Source organism: Tachypleus tridentatus, chromosome 12 (assembly GCF_004210375.1).
Source record: "Tachypleus tridentatus isolate NWPU-2018 chromosome 12, ASM421037v1, whole genome shotgun sequence".
Classification (NCBI taxonomy): Eukaryota; Metazoa; Arthropoda; class Merostomata; order Xiphosura; family Limulidae; genus Tachypleus; species Tachypleus tridentatus.
The window spans coordinates 34,638,342-34,660,095 of NC_134836.1; the positions used below are offsets into that span (position 1 = coordinate 34,638,342).

General features: G+C 33.6%; 2 long non-coding RNA genes across 6 annotated transcripts in view; both read right to left on the bottom strand.

The window, feature by feature from the left end:
* LOC143235586 (uncharacterized) overlaps positions 1–21,754 on the bottom strand; it is a 211,195-nt gene that overhangs the window by 56,890 nt on the left and 132,551 nt on the right. The window lies entirely within an intron of this gene.
* Positions 9,973–20,488, bottom strand: LOC143235584 (uncharacterized). 5 transcript variants are annotated; one of them, XR_013019318.1, is made up of 4 exons: positions 20,310–20,390; positions 19,643–19,750; positions 19,064–19,171; positions 9,973–10,169 (listed from the first exon to the last, which is right to left on the bottom strand). It is a non-coding gene; the product is annotated as an uncharacterized LOC143235584 (long non-coding RNA). The 5 variants fall into 5 exon arrangements; XR_013019321.1 differs by lacking the exons at positions 19,064–19,171; positions 19,643–19,750; positions 20,310–20,390 and adding exons at positions 10,279–10,371; positions 10,848–10,956; positions 11,629–11,688; XR_013019319.1 differs by lacking the exon at positions 9,973–10,169 and adding an exon at positions 18,771–18,972 and having other exon boundaries at positions 20,336–20,488.

Below are 21,754 nucleotides of genomic sequence, written 5' to 3' on the forward strand. Positions count from 1 at the left end.
ATACTTTTTAATTAATTTTAGATTGGTTATGAAGTTGGAATTAATATTCTGTTCTTTATCTATAATAAAAATAATGTGTGTGTATGTGACTGCTGTAACTCCAAGATGAAGAAGTCTAGAAATCTAAAATATAGTATCCATACTGAGTGGACCTTGAGGATGTGCACTGGGTTATTATTATTTATTAATTCATGTGTATGTACAGATACATATTTTTGTGTGGTAAGTTAATAAAAAACAAAAGAAATAATGTGACCATCACAGCTTTAACAAAAAAGAACTTTCAAATCTCAAATTTTTCCCTCTTACTAGATGAGGCCCGGCATGGCCTAGCGCGTAAGGCGGGCGACTCGTAATCCGAGGGTCGCGGGTTCGCGCCCCCCGTCGCGCTAAACATGCTCGCCCTCCCAACCGTGGGGGTGTATAATGTGACGGTCAATCCCACTATTCGTTGGTAAAAGAGTAGCCCAAGAGTTGGCGGTGGGTGGTGATGACTAGCTGCCTTCCCTCTAGTCTTACACTGCTAAATTAGGGACGGCTAGCACAGATAGCCCTCGAGTAGCTTTGTGCGAAATTCCAAAACAAACAAACAAACTTACTAGATGAACCCTGAGGGTGTGCAATTTTGTGTTATTTATTCATGTTTGCATCATGTTCATTTTATAATGATGCAGTCTAGCTAAAAAATCATGCAAAATAGTTGTTCATTACCTAACAACATTTAATTTGTAGAACAATTAGTGCCATTGATGATAATGATAACATAACAGTAAAAGTATGTTAATTCAGAAATGGTTTAAGTTTAAAATTGCACAGGGACAGTCATTCAATGTTGTTTGTTTAAAACAGCAAAGTGCATGATTTTCTAATGGCCAGCATTATGTTGAGGGTTCCAGAGTTGGTGTTAGTAAGAACCTTTTACGACTTGGCAACAAATGGAAAAATGACAGCTATATCAACCTAATGACCCAAAAGAAGCCGAGTACTTTCGCTGGTAATTATGTATAATATTTCAAAAGAGTTTTAAATCCGACGACATATTCCCAGTTATTCTCAGTGCATAAGTCATGACAATAATGAAAATTGTTTTAGTGTTCTTCGACAATATAAGCAAATAGACTGAGGTTCTCTGGATCTTGAGAGGACAAAATAAATGTTTTGAATTTCATGTTCACAAATGTTTTGCTGAGGAAAGATATCTTAAGTATTTGACATAAATAAGTATAAAATATGTGTACAAAAATCTACGAAGCACATGAAAGAAAGAATGCAGTTTACATTGTAGATTTTTAATGAAAAAAAAACAGTAAAAATGAATTAGAGAAAAACAATAACTTTTTCACGTCTTTTAAAAAATTTACTGACAGATTTTTCAAAGTAAATATATTTCGCTTATAGTAATCAACAGTTCATTTGAACATACTCATTAATTTAATCCACAAGGAAGTGACTTTTCAATTAATTTCTTCAATATTTTGATTATTAATTAACACAAACTGTAAATGTGATAACAAGATTGACTTAAAATTCTGAATGTCAAAGTGAAGAACTTCAACCAAACGCGGGTAACCGGCAGGAGTAAGTATGACTCTGGCCAACCTATATCAGAGCAGGTCATTTAAAAAAAAAAAATATGGAAAGTCGTTTAATTGATAAAATCTATGATTTGGCGTCTGTAGGGTGCCAGAGCGGCGGTAAAACCCGCACTACTTGGCACCAACCCTGGAAAGGATAGCCTGACATCTGGAATAGAAGCATTGATAGATACCTATTCCAACACATGTTCACGTACCCAAAGTGAAACCGGTGCAACTGACATTTCTACCAGTGGAAGTAGTAGCCGAACCACACAGATGGACGGCTTAAGTTATAGAATCTCGCACAACGAGAAAAAAAGACTGCCATATTATTACGATTGATGGCAATTATAAATTAAGAGAAGGACCAGATATTTCGATAGAACAGACAGGCACAACAATGTTTGTGCATCTAGCAAACAAACAAACACAATTCGTTGGCACAAGCACGATTTAAATTCTAGGGAAAAGATGACAGTAACTTTGACGCAATCGCTTGTCGTCTTCCAAAATGTCGTTATCCGCGAACTTCCATGTTTGCAGCAGATTCATAAAGCTTTGGTTGCGAGATCTGCGACATGAAATTTAAGACTAGGTCGAGCTTATCTCAACATAAGAGACATCGTCATCCTACAATCAGAAACGCCTAAGGTATACTATCACAAGGAGTCAGAATGCCACAGGGTAGTATGGTTCGAGGAAGAAATACGAACCCTCCGGGATGCGGAAGCAGTATGCACGGGCCGCAAAAAACGTAAGTGTTCTTTGTGCAGGATATTTATCTTGAAAAACTCCTAAGCAAGTCTCAGATAACTCAATAAGGTACAACCGGCCGTCCACGTTGATTCAAATAAGTCCATGAGTCTTGGAGATTTTCTTGATATTGTACAGTTTGGAGCACTAAATTGAGAAGGAATACTTCTCCCTGAATAAAGTTATAAATTCTGTTCGTACCTCAATCAACTGAGAGATCAGAGGGGACTCGATGAAGTAACATGGCAGGAGGTTGAAATTGTGAATAAACAATGGGTTGACGAGCTTTCCCATTCATAAGCATCTTGAAACATTGAAAGAACTTTAAAGCAGGCGATTAGAAACCCAAAAACTACCTGAAAGCCATACAAGAGGCGTCTCCTCTGAGTGGAACATTTTAAAAAGTACCAGACAATGTTCGATTTTGAACTCAAACGCCTAGCTGAGGAGATAATGGATGGCCGGAATGCTTTCTGATATAGCCTTGGTAAAGATCAGGTGAAAGACCACTACAATCATGTCTATGATGTTGCTAATGGTAACATCAATTTTGACGGATGCCCACTACCATCTATAGCAAAATAGATTCGTATTCTGGAATCCATGACATCAGAGGAAGTGAAGGTGGCCCTGGGAGGCGTTATAAAGAAACGATCAATCCTACTATTGGTTGGTAAAATAGTAGCTTAAGGTTTCGCGTTAGGTGGTGATGATTAGTACCTTCTCTCTAGTGTTACACTGCTAAATTAGGGACGATGTATGTGTCTGTGTGTGTGTGTTTCTTATAGAAAAGCCACAGAGGGCTATCTGCTCAGCCCACCGAGGGGAATCGAACCTCTCATTTTAGCGTTGTAAATCTGGAGACATACCGCTGTACTATCGGGGGGCTAATAGAAAAGGAATAAACGTATACTGGACCATGTTGTAGATACAGTAAGGTTAAACTGCAATATTTGTTGTTTATCTATAATTAGCTGGTAATTCTTGTTTCAAAGGAACACCAAATTTCTGTAGTAAAACTAATTGCAAGGGAAAATGGTAACTTTGTTTTATACTAGAATATTTTTTTAAAAATTACCACTAATTACTAATAAGTATTATAAAACAGGATACACCGTTTGAAATTACATCATCTCGTGAAATTGGTTGATACCTACGTTTTGGTTTTTCAGTTACCGTGTGGTAAAGAACAAGAAATGATTACGATATTTAAAGACATTACCAAAACGTGACTCAGTCATTACATAGATATTGTTATAAAAGGAAACTGTGCATAATATTGTAAAATTATAGTGAGGAGATATTTAAATAGCTTTTCATTGAACTCTCATCCCCACCGGTATGTCTGCAGACTGTTAGTAACCGAGTTTCGATACTCGTGGTGATCAGAGCATAGACAGCCTTTGGGGTAGCTTCCTGCTCAATAATAAAGAAACATTCTGCAAAGGCAGTGCTACAGCTTCCTTGATATTGCAATAAAACGTTTGATAGAACTGTTGGTAGTTCGTGAAAGATATACGATGGGTGGGAAGCAAATGTTAGTATGATTTTATAGGTTAGAATCTGTAACAAAATAACATTGAAGGCTACAAAATTATACTTCCTATATTATAATTATAATGATTAATTATGAAAGAAAATTAAAATTACTTTAATTGTTGTTTCCATTATTTTGGTTCTTTGCTATCCATTAGTTTTAGTTACTAAACATTGCCCGTTTGTATTTTAACAACATAACGAGACAACCTAATTTCTTGGAAAAGGTTTTTACCGAGTTTACAAAATATACTTCTCTTGTTCTCAGCTTTATATTGTTTTAAGCAAACCTGATCTTGGTCTGAAAAGTGTCAAATTATAAAAATTAGTTCATTTAGTGAAGTGTTTAATCCACAGTTAAAGGGTAAAAATGAATTTATTCATTAAAATGTTTAATTGCGGAAATTTTCAAAAGCTGACAATGAATTAAAAGATATTACTTGTAAGTTTTCATATAAATAAATTTTATTATTAGTTTCCAAGTATCAAATTGATATCACGGACAACTTTAAAAAGGAGAAAATCGTTGTTTTATTAATAAAGCAGGTAGACTGGTGAATATAATTAAACAGATACTGGTAGATTCTATTCGTTTAGAAAAGATTCAGCCCTACAGCCTTCCTTCTCTTGAGATTGTTTGTTTGTTTGTTTTGAATTTCGCACAAAGCTGTTCGAGGGCTATCTGTGCTAGTCGTTCCTAATTTAGCAGTGTAAGACTGAAATTTATCACTTAAACTCATGTTTTTTGTTACTTTTGACCTATGTTCCCTAACAGCACTGGTCCGCTGTTACTTCTAGTAAGTATCATAATCCGCTATAAAAGGATGTATTCTAGTGTCAATCTGTCTAACCTGAATACACTCAATGTTACTGGACTATGCTTACAGACACAAATGTCGTCTACTATGTAGCATAAATAAATAAAGAATGTAGAACAAAGTAACGCTTAAGACATGCTGAACACCATGATTTCACCATAACAGTGTAACAGATATAAATAAAGAAAATAGAAATTCCATGACATACGCTTGAAAGTTTAAAACAACAATACAATGTACGAAAGAAATATAACACCTTCTAGCTTATTAGTCACTTATTACGTTATCTTCACATCTACTGGTAGTGTCAATGGTGGTACTGACGCAACACCAGGACTTAGTTGTTCCGGCGTTTATGGCACTGATACTAACAATCAAAGTCGCAGAAGGCCCTGGGGTTCTTAGAGGCATGTGGGACTAAGTATCTGCGACATCTTTATTTCCCTTCAGTAGAGAAAGCCACAATATCCTCAAGTAACTGAGGCTCTGTGTTGCCGGGACCCTCAGGTTACGAGTCCAGTGTGAGAAATTTAAAAACAAACATTTCTTCCGCAGCGGTTTTGCAGCTTTTCCTGATTCTCATTCTTATTCTTTATAAAAATATTATTTTCCAATCTCAAACAATCCTGTAGACTCCAAAATCATGCTCCTACAATCCCCAATAATAATTGGGTTGAAGAGAAGCGTTTCTGACCGTCCACGGTTATTTTTCATTTCCCAAAGCTACCGTGCATTATTTTTGTTCTTGTCTCCAGATGTTTAAATTATTCATTTTTAAAACAAACAATAAACGATGTTACCCATAATTTCAAACACTTCCATTAAAATATTTCCTTTGGAATGTTTCAGTCCAACAAGAATACAGGAACAATTCTTTTATACTACACGTACGCCACTAACAATATTCTAGTTATTAAAAGTACACGTTAAATATACAATACAATAAAAACAGTTGATAAAGCTACAAACAATACATTTTTCTTGGTTTTTATAGTTATGTATTTTTTTAAAATTATTTCAAGCATAATTTTACCTTGCTACGAGAAGAACTTACATGTCTTTACATTTGACACCTGGGATCTTACAACGCAGTAAACTTGCATCCATCTTAATTGTTACACTTACATTCTTTACTACAAGTGTACAGAAAATATTTAAGACGGCAAAATATACGTTATATTTTATCATGTGTAATTTGTAGATCTGACTGATATTGCTTGGCAGTACTGTACTTTCTTAGGTAAATGTTAAAAAACATTATGCGTTTGATGAATACGGTGATCACATATCCCAGTAAAACTGTCACAGCCTTACGTTGTACCTTCGTTTCTTTTTTAAAGATTATAAAGAAGATCAAACTTTCCAAAATTATGTGCACCTTACAAGTTCTAAATGTATACAAGTGAATAACCGTCCAAGGTTCAACCGTAATTCTTGGATTATATCCTGTTAAAAACAATACATCACACGGTACACTGTTACAACATTTCTTACTTTGTTTTCTGGGCCAAATCTGTCATTAAGGAGTTTTGGATTTCAAAAACCTGACCAGCACCAAAAAGAAAACCTCATAGCAGTTATTGATTAGGTTCAGCTAACATTTATTAAAATTGAAAAGTATAATTACTAATTGATAGATATTACTCGGGTAAAATAAGCCTAGGCTTTTAATTTAATTGTTTATATAGACAAGACAATCAGACTCACTTTTACACCGAATTGTCAATAGTTAGGATGATTTAGATTATTTACAAACAGAAGACAGAAACCTTATGTTTTGATCTATCAAATGATATTGTTTCCTACGTTATCCTCCACTTAAAAATTGTATGGCAAGGATGGAGTTTAATTTAAAATGTAGAAACTGCCAATTCGGACCGCGAAATAAGTAATAATTTTTGGTAAGGTATATTTATAATTCTGATGACAAGAAACCCACGTGGAATAAAATGCATCTCAGAACAGCTGGTGTGGGTATTAAACGCTTATAGATAAGTAATAAACAACAAATAAAACTCATCAATTAAAGGGTTAATATATTTCAGCTCTTCTAAGATACATTCACAATGTTGGTAAAGAGAGCACATCTAATGTGTTTTGGAATCACTTGTGTCTCAATACTTAAAAGATATACTTCAACTGGTAAAAGTAGAAACATGAAACCTTATCATTGAAAGAAATCTATATATTAAAATCATAGGAGAGTCCAGGTCAGGTGACAAAAGGAAAAATTTATTTTTCCCAGCTTCTCCAAACAGCGACAACTATAGAGCATATTAAGTTATTCGATGTTCTCAACAAATGTTTAAATAAAGTAGTTTGTAATATTACCCAGTGTTATTTTGAAGTTTTTCCGCATTTCATCCTAATTAAGTTTCAAAGAACGACGCTGTAAATGTTCCGATATTTTTGACAGTTTCTTATTATTCGCACCGTTAAGAGTTAATTGCGATGTACCGCCCTTCCTCTACATGTTAGTTAATAACACCATATTATTTTATAAATAGTGCGTTTGTTAATAAGATTCTTCCAGCAAACATTAAAACAGCAAAAGAAACTAAATTGACAAAACTTCTGTAAAAACTTAGAAAAAAAATCAAGAATAATCCAAAAGAATTTTGGAAAAACTTTCAGAGTATTTCTTCAGACAAAAACACAAATCACATGCTACAACATATCGCACACAACAATAAAATCGCAAAGACGGACGTAGAGAAAGCTGATCTATTAGTTGACTACTACGAATCTATTTTTAGCGACCTAAATTCAGTCGACTGACACACAACACCAACATCATGTCAACAACTTCATAAATACAAACCAAGCTTCATTCTCACCACGGTTCCCTGGCGAGACGCTAGAAGCACAATCAAGTTCAATTAATAGAAAAATAACCATAACTGAACTAAAAATTAATATGAAAAACTTGAAAAATACTTCCCTCGGATATGACCAAATTCCAAACATTATTCTGAAAAAACCTCTACTCTTCTATTACAACAGCTCGCAAACATCATGAACATTTCACTAGCAACTGAATATTACCCTGACACTTGGAAAAAAGCCATCATAACCACGATCCCAAAGAAACAAACCAACAGAACCAATCTGGATAATTTTCGTCCCATCAGTCTGTTAAACTGCCTTGGCAAACTGTTGGAGAGAGAGAGTTATCTCCAACAGTCTTCTCCATTTTTGTGAATCAAATAACATCCTTCTAGAATCTCAAAATGCCTCCAGGAAAAACAGATCACCTCACACGACTCACCGAATCAGTCTATAAAACTTTTAACAACAACCAAGTAACCATTGGGGTATTCCTAGATGTCAAAAAAGCATTCGACAGCGTATGGCACAATGCCATCAAATACAAACTAAATCACCTGAAAATAAATCTCACTATAGTTAATGGATATCAAATTTCTTAACAGATAGAACAGCACAAGTAAAAGTCAATAAAAAAACTATCTAAATCATTTAATATAACCGCAGGAGTGCTCCAAGGATCAGTCCTCTCTCCACTTCTATATATATTATTTTCGTCAGTGATACACCTTTCCCAAATCTAACATACACGCATAATTCACAATACGCAGACGACATCGCTATCTGAAGCACCTCCAGAAACCTAGTGATGGCCATGTCTCGCGTACAAGAATCACTAAACAACGTCTCAACATGGAGTAACAAGTGGAGAGAAGTGTTAAATCCAACCAAAACACAAGCAATCACTTACTACAAGAAATAAAAAAAAAACAAAGGACAAATCTAGAAAAAATAAAATCACTCGAAAATACGACCATTAACATGAGCAAAAACATTACATTCCTTGGCATCACTTTCGACACAAAACTAACATAGGAAAATAAAAACAAAACATGTTAACAATATACACTCAATTAGAAAACGGATTTCACACCTAATGACTAACCAGTAGACAATCGAAATGTTCACCAAAAACCATTATCCAAATATACCAGGCTTACATCCGTCCACTAATAGAGTATGGATGTCAAATAACACCCAGAAAATCCAAGTCCAACAGAAGAGAATACTAAGATTTGCATTCAGTCTACAGTCATTCACGCCAGTAAATTATATACATCAAATCAGCAACTTACCAACACTAAGAAATAAACTAACGGAAATATCACAAATATTATCTAAAAGCAGAAAAGAGAAACAAACTGACGGCATCACTACACAAATTAACTAGTGCACCAACAAAATACATTTCACCTTACAATATATTTCTAGAAACACAAATTACACAACAAAGTATCTAAAGAACTAAACTCACGTCAAAAATATGCATTCTCTTTTTCAGATATCGGGCACAGGACAGGCAAAACTTTCGGCGCCTGGCCTGTGAAAGTGAGTTTTCTCGGGGCACTCCCGTTCCCCCCCAGCAAAAATTTAGGCATTAGATTTTTAGATCCCAGCCCAGGCAATTTTATTGCCAGACCCTGATTCGGGTCGTTTGAGTTCGTGTTCATATTTACTTTGACTTCTGCCTTTTGCGACGGGACCTGGCCGTTCTCTCGGGTGCCGCCTTTGCCTCGGTCTTGGATAACATTAAGAGTTTCCTCCTTCACCCCCAACAACAACAACAAAAAAGTCAGTTTGCGTTTGTAAGATTCTTCCCATTGAAAATGTACTTCCAGCAGTTACCACCTTGTTGAAAGCGAGTGGTAGAAAAGGTATCGCATTCTGACAGACATTCGCATGAGATGTCTTTTAGTATTTAAGTTACAGTTTCTGGAATGATTAATGGATCAACAGATGAAACCTATTACTTACCGAACAGGTAATAGTCGTTACGTAGTATTATGTGAATTATACGTTTAAAATTATCCCGTCCATCAAGCAGGTCGTCTTATGCATTATTTTACAGAAAGTGCAATTTACATCCATTTGATATTCTTCACGGCTCCATGCGTATTTAATTGTAATTTATTTAAAAAAGCTGTACTAGTATCAACAGAGTAACTTACGAAAGCGCTTCGAAAGTATTAACGTGTTATTGAACGTTTGCGATATAAACCATGAAAGCACAAGTTCTATAAAAAGAGCAAGTCTACACCTGTTATATTCTATAAATTTGGAGATAAGCAGTTACGTCATATCTAAACATTATTGCAAATATCATAAATTCTTATTTCACCTTAAAAACAGTTATTTAAAGAGTTTGCAATATCGTTACAACGTAAGAGGGTTCGTTCAAATATAAAGTAACATTCACGCTTCACTAGCAGTCGAATTTTCTGGACTTCCGAAAAGAGAACGAATTGTTTGTAAAAATAGTTTATTTGAAAAACGTTAAACAATGTTAAAAATAAACAAATTAATATTAGAAACACTTTAAAAAACCAAAAATAAACGAATAATCTAGTAAAGGAATTAAACAGGAACCAGCCCAATGGATAGAAGAAACTTCATTCTTTCTTACTGCACGTGCAGGACGTACAACTGCAGGGTTCTCCTTCTGCAAAGGAAACAAGAAGAGATGTTATTTTAAAAGTATTATTTACATAAATATATCATAAGTCACTCTTATATAGTTTTTCAATACTAACTAGTAAGAGTTTACATACCTGTACACTTGCATGGACTTCCCTCAGTGTCTTCTTTTCTCATGCATGAAGTACACTGACATCCGTCTTTCTGGACGCACGTGCATTTGTGATCTGAAGAGATCAGTATGGGATACAGTTAGTTGTATTTTAAGTTTTGGTTAAATGCATACAAAGCTGGTAATGTGAATAAATTAAGAGAGCAAAGTAGTTATTGCATATTTGATTTCATAAATTAAGCATACTTATTGCTTATAGTAACAGAGTCCAGGAGATTTAGTAGTTTGTTATTACATATTGTTAGGGACACAGAAGACAACGCCATATGCATACAATTATTGTAGCAGTTATCATTGATAGCAATAGTTTTCATAAGCCTGATTATTGGTTATGTATTTGTCGTTTAGTTTAACTAAGATAGTGAAGTTACCTTTTCTATAGAACAGTGTTATAACGATATAACCTATTTCACCACCGCCGCGAGAATTACCAAGCTAAGCAGCGACGAAAACAGCATGTCGTTAATTTATAACATGCTCCAGTTAATATTTTAAAGGAGTGTCTTTGGCTATTAAGGAAATCTTACATACCTTTACACTGACAACTCCAATCAGTTTCATCTTTCTTTGTTGCACGTGATGCACTTACATCCTCCTTCTTTTCCATACGTGCACTCCTGAGCGCAGGTGCACAGCGAATCTTTAAAGAACAGAAAAAAATACAAGTGTTTATAGCTATTACGTTCATTTGTAATAATACGTGTACAACTAATAATGCAACAAACTGCTCAGTTAACATGTAGGAAAGGTGAACAATGAAGAAATGAACAACAGTTCGTAACACAATCAATTACATGAAGGTTTCTCAGTAATACAAACTCAAGGAGTTCAACGAATTAACGTTTATTAATAATAAAAAATCACTTTTCGATTCAAGACAAGTACATCATTGGAAGAGAACACATGTACCATAAAATATAGTGTACAGTTCCACATTTAACATAGATTATGAGTCACGTTTAAAGTAAAACATTAAGCGTTAGCAGCTTTATACAACATAGAAACTATTTCGTCGTTAGGGAAAGTTATGCGAATAATAAGATTTAATTGTTATATTTAAGACTAAACAAGATATAGATCACGAAGTATTAAATGAACAAAGGCCCACACTACTACTTCAGCAACCATGGGAAGTCAACATTCAAAGAAAGAAGATATGTAGCAGTGTTTGTTACTATTAAACAGCCACAAATGCATATTTATCTCGGGTAAAAACACAATTCCGCCAAAATCTTTTATCCTTTATCATATAATATTATCTTCTAACACAAACTGTGTTAGTTTATCATGTAATACAAACCCCACAACATACCTCCGCATTTACACACTGATTCGGACACTTTGAATTTGAAATTAATTAATTAATTGTTTTGAACGTGACCAAAACAGGTGTTCACTTTGCTGTCTACTATTTGTAATTAAAACACGCGTAACTTCAGATCTTAGGTGTGTCAGATTATAATGTTTTTCCAGCTTCCATTGTCAAACGTAACAAAGTATAGTAATATCTCCTGTCCACCCCATCATTGGCATGTTTGTCGGCTTAAAAGGCTGAAAGTCGAATTTCAATATAAACAAACCAAAACAACAATATAATAAATAAAGCATAGATAACTAATACACAAAATTAAAAAGGTGAAACTTACTATGTAAGTGTGAAGTGACATTAGCAAAGTGTTAAGAATTATAACTCACGTCAGATTTACAAGTTAGTTAAATAAGAATAATTCAATTACTAAGGGCTCAATGAATTGCTTATATAAGGATAATCTCTAGTGATACACTAGCTTCATTGTTAATAATATAAATAATTGATACAGAATGCTGGTTTATATTAAATGGTAAATAGTTTATTAAAATCATTATTTAAGTTTTTTCTCTCCGACAAGATAATTATTGTAAATTTGAAATGCCTACGCTATCAGCTGTATTAAATACTGATAAACTTATTATTGCAAATTTTAATATCACAACGTCTCCTCAGCTCGACCACTCTCGCCTACTTACCAGTTTATCACCAAAAGTGTGAGATATTTTAAAACTCTTTTCAGTTATGTTTATAAAGAGCGCTACCATGTTCTCTTTTCTTTTCGTTGGAATATCTGGTGTAGGTGTTTTTTCTTTACTCTGCCATTTCTATAAAACAATTGCTTATGTTATGTTTGATTTTTGCAGTTCGAACAAGAGAAATAAAAAGTGTTTGTGTCTATGTATGGACATAGATACACCAGACCACCTGATCTTGTTCATTTGGCCACAGATGTGAAAACTGATGCAGTGAGGGAGAAATTTAGACCTTTTACGTTTGTTGGTTCTGTGCCTTTGACAAATGTTACTGCTAAACCTATGACCATGCGTACTTTACGTGGTAAAGAGACAGCTAAACCATTGTTGTTAGAAGGTATACTGCCTTTAAATTCGAGTTCTTCTCAGAGCAGTAAAAATAGATATGTTAATTTTCCTCTTTATAACATTTGTTTAACATCAGGCTAATTTTCCGGAACAGTTGTGGTTGGAGTAGGACCTTCTCTGCCAACATAGGGTATATCATTACTGTTGGAAAACGATGGGGCTGGGGAGAATTTGTTGATAAACCCAAGATTGTTAGCAAGGTGACCTCTCTTTGGACTATGAATGATGTTATTGACGAAGAGAATCCAAAGTAATTACTTTTCTCGTGTACAAGAAAGCTAATCTAAATAGCAGAGCATAATTATGTCGAGCTGGACACCAACTTCGAAGCGCGTGTCACACTAATCCATCACTTCAGTAGCTCTTTTGTCAATCCCACTTTTCTTTAACGTTGTACCTCGTGGTTAAAGAATTTAGATGTAGGATACTATAAGTTATCTAAACTGTAATTGTCTAAGTTATTTCACCTTAGAATATTAAATATTTAACAAGGGAAAGTTAACTGGGAGAGTTGTGTGTATATTTAGCTGGGTAAAACATTTGTCTGTACGTGTCCTTCATTTAAGACTTCTAAATGTAAACCACAAAGTAACGTTTCTGACTAAATCAGATATTAATGTACAACTTAACATAAATATCAAATTTTACTTAATTTATGCCACATTTCTTCTTAAAGATCCTATGTGCACGTGGTGAAAAATGCACGAGTGGCCAAGAAGACGGATGTAAGTGCACTTTGTGCAACGAAAAGGATGAAAATGAAAAAAGTTTATGTAAGTGTACAAGTATGTAGATTCTTTCTTGTTATTATAAAATTAATTGAAAGAAGTGACTTTGTACAGTTGTATCCTCTTTCTGTTACATATTCAATCCTTCTACAAACATCTTTTAGGTGAATATCTGTAAAAGTACGGTACAATATCTACACTATCTTCTGAAGAAGTGATAATTGCTGGAAGCACGATGTTAATGGAAGAATCCAGTTAACAAAAGTAATATTCACGAAATAATATGGTGTTATTATATAAATTGTAGGGAGGACATCAACTCGCACTTGTCAGTTAATATTAATAAGAGTGCACGTAATAACCAACAGGAGAAAGGGGAAATCATTCCAAAGGGCGTATAGCAGTAGTGGCCGAACTTGCTTTCTGTAAGAGCCACATTCGATAATCTTCTGATGTATGGGAGTCCAAAGACATAACAAATATTACACACACGCTTTTATTGTTACATGTACATTTTACTACCTAAATATTACATAAATATTAAAAAATACATGTGCGTAATAATATTTATTCATGTTTGTGGTTTGTTTATACATATATAGTCCAAATGTTTTCAAAGTCCTGGCTCATTGTTTTAAATATGTTAAGCGTATTTAATACGGTAATGAACTACGAAAACATCTAAGAAAAATATGCAAATTTACATTTCATTCACATTAAATGAGACCGCCAAAATAAAAATAAAATGGGTTAAAACAAGATATTTGTAATAATATTTATTTGTCTTAGTAAATTTCTGATCAAAACATGAAGGAAAATATCTAAAACATTAATAAATATTTTAATAAAAAACTTTAGTCGTATAATAGTTTCTTTTTTAACACAAACACACATTGATACAATTATCAGACTATTTACTGCTGGTAGAGGTCTTGTGAGTTTCCATCTTGATTGTGGGTCGTTGAAATTCTAGCTGATATGTTGTCAAAGCTATACGAATTTGCTCCGTCATATGTTGATTTGTAAGAACTGCACGATGCTTCGACTTCTCAAACTTCATTACAAATACAGTGATTCACAGCAGTATGTCGTACACTGGTTTTCTTCAGTTCAGTCCATTGTCTTTCTGGAACTTTCTTGAAGAAAGTAGAATTCATTTGTAGAATGGAATTTATGGATCAACATTAGACCAAGGTCCTGCTGTAGTTCTGTTAGTTCCATTTTCACAGCAGATGACTGTAACCATAGGTTTGAGATTTGGACAATCATCACTGGTTACATCAGCCATGAATGGATTTACAAGAAAGGCGAAGCAGGGCTTCAGTTTCTTCTCCTCTTCAAAGCTTTCTAGTAAATGATGAAGCAGCCCTTGTAATTTATTTTTGTATTATTCCAGTTTATTCTCTTTCATTTCAACATCAGAGAACGTATTTACTGTCTTTCTCAGATTAGGAAAGTAACTGAAGTTTGTCATCACCACCTAACGCCAACTTTTGAACTACTCTTTTTACCAACGATCAGGGCGCTCATGTTTGGTGCGACCGGGATTCGAACACGCGACCATAAGATTACGAGTTGAACGCATTATCCCACCTGGGCATGCCGGGCTTAATTGCATAGAAATTAGGGAGTAAAGTGACTTACTATTCATGCTTTTATTCAAAAATATTCAGACTATGTCACATAAAAGCATTGATTTTAGTATTGTTTTTAAAGCACCGTTTCAATAGTGAGAGAATAAATGTATAATGAACCAAGTTCTAAATACATTTAGGTTAAACTGTAATATTTGTTATTTATCTATTATTGGCTGATAATTCATGCTTCTTCTTGTATTTAAGTAGTTTTTTTAAAGGAAAACTAAATTTCTGCAGTAAAACAAATTGCAAGAAAGAATAGTAACTTTGTTTTATAGTAGAATTATAATTTTCAAAACATTACCGCTGACTAACAAGTATTATAAAAAAGGATACACCTCACGATAATGGTTGACACCTAAGTTTTGGTTTTTGAGTAATCGTGCAGTAAAGAACAAGTAATGATTAAGATATTTACAGACTTACCAGAAGTTATGACTCAGTCATTACATGGATATTGTTATAAAAGGAAACTGTGCATGGTATTGTAAAGATATAGTGAGGAGATATTTAAATAGCATTTCATTGAACAGTCGTTCCCACCGGAATGTCAACCGACTTAAACTGTTAGAAACAGAGTTTTGATACTCGTGTTGATCAGAGCATAGATTGCCCCCTTTGGGTACCTTCGTGCTCAGTAGCAAACATTCTGCAAAGGCAGTTCTACAGCTTGTTTGATATTATAATAGAACGTTAGGTTGACCTATTTGCAGTTTGTGGAAAGGATAATATGACAAGTGGACAGGAAATGTTATTATGATTTTATAGTTTAAGAATCAGTAACAAAATAACATTTAAGGCTACCAAATTATACTCCCTACATTATAATAATAATAATGATTAGTTATGAAAAAAAATTAAAAATACTTTCATTGTTCTTTGCATTATTTTGGTTTACTTCTATCAGTTTTAGTTACTAAACATTGTCTGTATTTTAACAACATAACGAGACAACCTAAATTCTTGGGAAAAATTTTACTGGGTTTACAAAATATACCGGTCTTGGTTTCAGTTTGGTAGTATTTTCAACAAATCTGATCTTCGTCTTGAAAGTGTGAAATTAAATAAACACTTCTTTAACTAAAGTAATAGTATCTACAGTTAAAGGGTAGAAATAAACTTAGTTAAAATGTTCATAGAGGAAAATATTCAAATCCGGATGCTGATATCGAAATTACTATATTACTTCCAGGTTTTTATCCAAATAGATTTCTTTATTAAATGTTTAAGTATACAATTGAAATCATGGACAACGTTCAAAAATGGAAAAAAAAAATCATTGATTTATAAATAAAACAGGAAGATTGGTGAATATAATTAAACAGACACTGATAGTTTGTTCTTCTAGAAAGGGTTTAGCCACACAACCTTCCTTCTCTCGATATTGATTTTGGAGAAACGAATACTATTGACCTATAAACCTCGATCGTCTAGTAAAAAATTAAAGTACTGAAATTTATTATTTAAACTCACGTTCTTAGTCCAATGTCACTTTTGACCTTTGTTCCTTGACAGCACTGGTCAAAACAACAATAAACTGTACGAACGAAATATAAGACATTCTAGCTTATTATTCACGTGTTATCTCTACTTCCACTGGCAGTACTAATGGTGGTACTGATACCACACCAGGACTTAGTTGTTCCAGAGTTTATGGCACTGATACTAACAATCAAAGGTTGCAGGTGGCCCTCGTGTTCTTGGAGGCATTTTGAACTAAGTCTCTGCAACATCTTTATTTCCCTTCAGTAGAAACATTCATGGGCATCCTTAATATTCTGAGGCTCCAATGCTACGGGGACTCATATTCCGTGTCTAGCGTACGAAATTCAAAAACAAATCTTTCTTCCTTATAGTCTTTGCAGCTTCTCCCGATTTTCTTATTTTATTGATAAAGGTTTACGAAGAAAATGTTATTTTCGAATTTCAATAAATGTCCTACAATCCCCAATCACGCCTGGGTTGAAGAGAAACGTGTCTGACCGCCCATGGTTATTTTTAATTTCCCGCAGCTACCGTCCGTTGTTTTTGTTCTCGTCTCCATATGTTTTAAATTTTAAAACACAACAAACAATGTTACCCATAAATATTTCCATTAAAATCTTTCCTTTGGATTCTTTCATTAACGTTTCAATCCAACAACACAGGAGCATAATTGTTTTATACTACATGTGCGCCACTAACCAGTTTCTAGTTGTTAAAAAAAATATATATACGTCTAGTACACAATACAATAAAATCACTTGATAAAGCTAAAAACAATGTTTTCTTGTAGTTGAGAGATTTCTGTTTTAATTATTCTTAGTATAATCTTAACATGCTTTGAGAAGACCTTACATATCTCTACATTTGTAGAGACTTTTGTCATCTGGAATCTTTTGTCTGACAATCTAGTTAACTTCCATGCCTTTTAATTATCACGCTTACATTGTCTATTACAAGTGTACAAAAAATATTTAAAACGGCAAAGTAAATGTTACATTTTATCATGTGTAATTTGTAGGTCTGACTGATATTGTTTGGCACTACTGAACTTTCTCAGGTATATATTATAAAACGTTATGCATTTGATGAATACGGTCATCACATATCCCAGTAAAACTGTTACAACCTCACGTTATAAAACATTTAAGGATTACAAAGAATATCAAATATCCAAAATTATATGCACCTAACAAGTTCTAAACGTAAGAGTGACAAACCGTACAAGGCTCGTAATTTCTTGTTTACATAATTAATTACCTGTCAAAAACAAAACATCACCAAGTACACTGTTACCACTTATCTTACTTTGTGTTTGGGTTTTATCTGCCGTTGAGAAGTTGTAGATTTTAAAAACCTGACCAGCACCAAAAGGAAAACCTAATACATATTGAAAAGCTAACGATAATTAATAATTATTATTGATATTATTCGGGTAAAATAAACAGCTTTATATTTAATTGTTTATATAAACAAGATTAACTTTTCCCCTCGAACTGTCAGAGTTTCATAAACTACCAATAGTTTAGATGATTTACATTATTCACAAACAGACAGAAACCTGATGTTTTAACCTAGCAAATGATATATTGTTTTAGGTTTTCCTCCAACGAGAAATTGTATGGCAAGGATGGAGTTTAATTTATAATGTAAAAACTACATATACGGAACGCGACAATAGTATTTTTTAGTGAAATATATTTACAATTCTATTGCCGAGAATCCTACTTTGAATAAAGATGCATCTCAGAACAGCTCGTGGTGGTATTAAACAATTAAGCAGAGAACAAGAAATAAAACTTATCAAAAGAAGTGTTACAACCTATAGCAGCCTTTAGGCTACATTCACAATGTTCCTAAAGAGAAGACGTTAAAATATATTTTAACTGGTAAAATTAAGAACATGAAGTTCCTAAACATTTAAAAAGAAATTTAAATATCAAATCATGAGCGATTGTAATATCACAATAAATGAAAGCACAAGTTCTATACCTGTTATATTCAATAAAATTGATGGTAAATAGTTCCCTCAAATCTAAAAGATTAATACGAAAATCAGAAATTCTTGATTCACCTTAAAAACAAAGTTATTAACGAGTTTGCAATATCGTTACAAAGTAAGAGGGTTCGTTCAATTATAAAGTAACAATTACGCTTCTCCAGCAGTCGAAGTTTCTGGAGGTCAGAAAAGAGAATGAAGTGTTTGTAAACGTTTATTTGAAAGACGTTAAATAATGTCAAAATAGACAAACTATAATATTGGAAACAATTTAAAAAACAAAAATAAACGAATAATCTAGTAAAGGAATTAAACTGGAACCAGCCCAATTAATAGGTAGGAGAAACTTCATTCTTTCTTACTGCACGTGCAGGACGTACAACTGCAGGGTTCTCCTTCTGTAAAGGAAGATTAGACGTTATTTATTAGTATTATTTACACAAATAAGTCACTCTTAAATTTTTTTTCAACTAGTAAGAGTTCACATACCTGTACACTTGCATGGACGTCCCTCGGTGTCCTTTTTCATGCACGAAGTACATTTACATCCGTCTTGCTGGCCGCACGTGCATTTGTCGCTACAGGTGCACGTAGGATCTGAAGATATCAGTATGGTATAGTTACTTCTATTTTAAGATTTGTTAAATATATACATAGCTGGTAATTCGAATAAATAAAAAAAACCAAAGGCTTCAGGATGATATTGTACATTTGATTTCATAAACTAAGTATGTTTATTATTTACAGTAAGAGACTAGGGAATTTCAGGTATTTTGTTACCACATAGTGTTATTAACATTGAATAAAAGTATTTATAATGTCGTATCCAATCATGTACAGCAGTAGCAGCAGTTTTCAAAATGTCCGACTACGTGTTATGCATTATTCGTTTAGCTTAACGAAGACAGTGAAGTTATCTTTTCTGTAGAACTATGTTGTAAAATCAGTCCACTGCAACACGCCGCAAGAATTACTAAGCAAAGTAGTTACTAAAACATCTTATTTTACAACATATTCCAGTTAATGTTTTAAGCGCGTGTTGGTGTGTAGTAAGGAAACTGTTAATACCTTTACATTTGCAACTCCTATCCGTTTCGTCTTTCTTGTTGCACGTGGTGCACTTACATCCTCCTTCCTTCCCACACGTGCCTTCTTTAGTGCATGTGCACAGTGGATCTTTGAAGAACAGAAAGAGTACAAGTGTTTATAGCTATTACGTTGATTTATAGTAATAATACGTGTACAAAATGGTGCAAACTGTCCAGTTAACACTTATAAAATTGAAGAAGTTTACAAATACCGTTCATATTACAATAATTTATGCATTATTATTGTAAAGATTTCTCAAATCATACAAAATTAAGTAGTTAAACGTATTAACGTTTAATAATAACAAAAAATACTCGATTACTTAGCGTTTACTTTAAATAAGAGCTACATTCTACAGTTATCAGCTTCACACTGCGTAAACACTAGTTGGTGGTTAAATAATCATAAATAGCAAGATTTAACTGGGAAGTTTAAGATCTAATAAATAAACATTAAAACTCTTAAATCATGCAGTATTAAGCAAAGAAAGGCCCAAACCAATGCTTCACACAAAATGTGAAGCCAACATACAAAATACGTAGTAGTAGTTTTCAGTCTATTGAACCACCACCAATGAACATTTATCTGGAATAAGTCCTCTTATCACACAATAAAATTTTCGTACACAAACATTGAGTTTGTTTACCGTGTAACATAAACCCCACAACATACCTCCACATTTACAAATTGAATCAGACATTATTCTTAATTTAAAACTTATTTACACCAAAACACAACTTCCACTCAAACTAAACACGCGCGTGAAGTTTTTATATTCACCAAGTGCAAGATTCGTGTGCAAAATGAGCAACAACGAACCATGTGTTATTTCTAGCCAATCACGATGAGTAAATATGTCCTAATTAGTATAAAGAATAATATATCCAAATATTTATCATAAGTGATTTGAATAGGGCCAGAAAAAGTGTTCGCTGTGTTGTCTACTTTTTGTGAATAAAACACACGTAACTTCAGGTATTAGGTGTATCACTTTCTAATGTTTTCCAGCTTCTATTGTTAAACGTAACAAAATATAGTAATACCTCCTGTCCACTCCATCAGTGGCAAGTTTGTTGGTTTAAAACGCTGAAAGTTCGGGTTTCAATATAGACAAACCAAAACAACATTGTAATAAATAAAGCATAGATAACTAATACACAAAATTAAAAGGGTGAAAGTTACGATGTAAGTGTGAAATGACATTAACAAAGTGTTAGAAATTATAACTTACGTCAGATTTACAAATTAGTCTGATAAGAATAACACAGTCACCAAGGGCTCAATGAATTGGTTATATAAGGGTAGTCTATAGTGATACACTCGCTTCATTCATAACAATATAAAGAATCAATAGAGAATGGTGGTTTATATTTATATTTTCTTTTATTGGAATCTTTGGTGTAGGTGGTTTGTTCTTTACTCTGCCATTTCTGTAAAAATTGCTTTTGTTATGTTTGATTGTTGCAGTTCGAACAAGAGAAATCATAAGGGTTTGTGTCTGTATGTGGACATAGATTCACCAGACTACCCGATGTTGTTTATTTGGCCACAGATGTAAAAATTGATGTAGTTAGGTAGAAATTTAGACTTTTTACGTTTGTTGGTGCTGTGTTATTGGCAAATGTTTTCGCTAAACCCATGACCATACGTATTTTACGCGACAATAACACAGCTAAACCAACCATGTTTGTTGGAAGGTATACTGCCTTTAAACTCCAGTTCTGCTACTGATGAGTCTGTTTTTTCTCAGGACATTAAAGGTAGATTTTTTACTTTTCTTCTTTATAACATTTGTTTAACATCACACCTATTTTCGGGACCAAATGTTGTTGGAGTAAGACCTACCAATTGAATGTGTAACATGGCTGTTGGGAAACGATTTGGTTTGGGGAAAGTTGTTGATAAACACAAGATTGTTAGCAAGGTGACCTTTCTTTCGTCTAAGGATGATGTTATAGTTCAAGACAATCCAAAGTAATTACTCTTGAAAAATCAAACATAAAAATTAAACTCAAAATAACAAATCTAGTTTTGCAGGTGAATATATAGTTGATATTCCCTTGGATTTCAAACCTGCTTCACATCGACGTT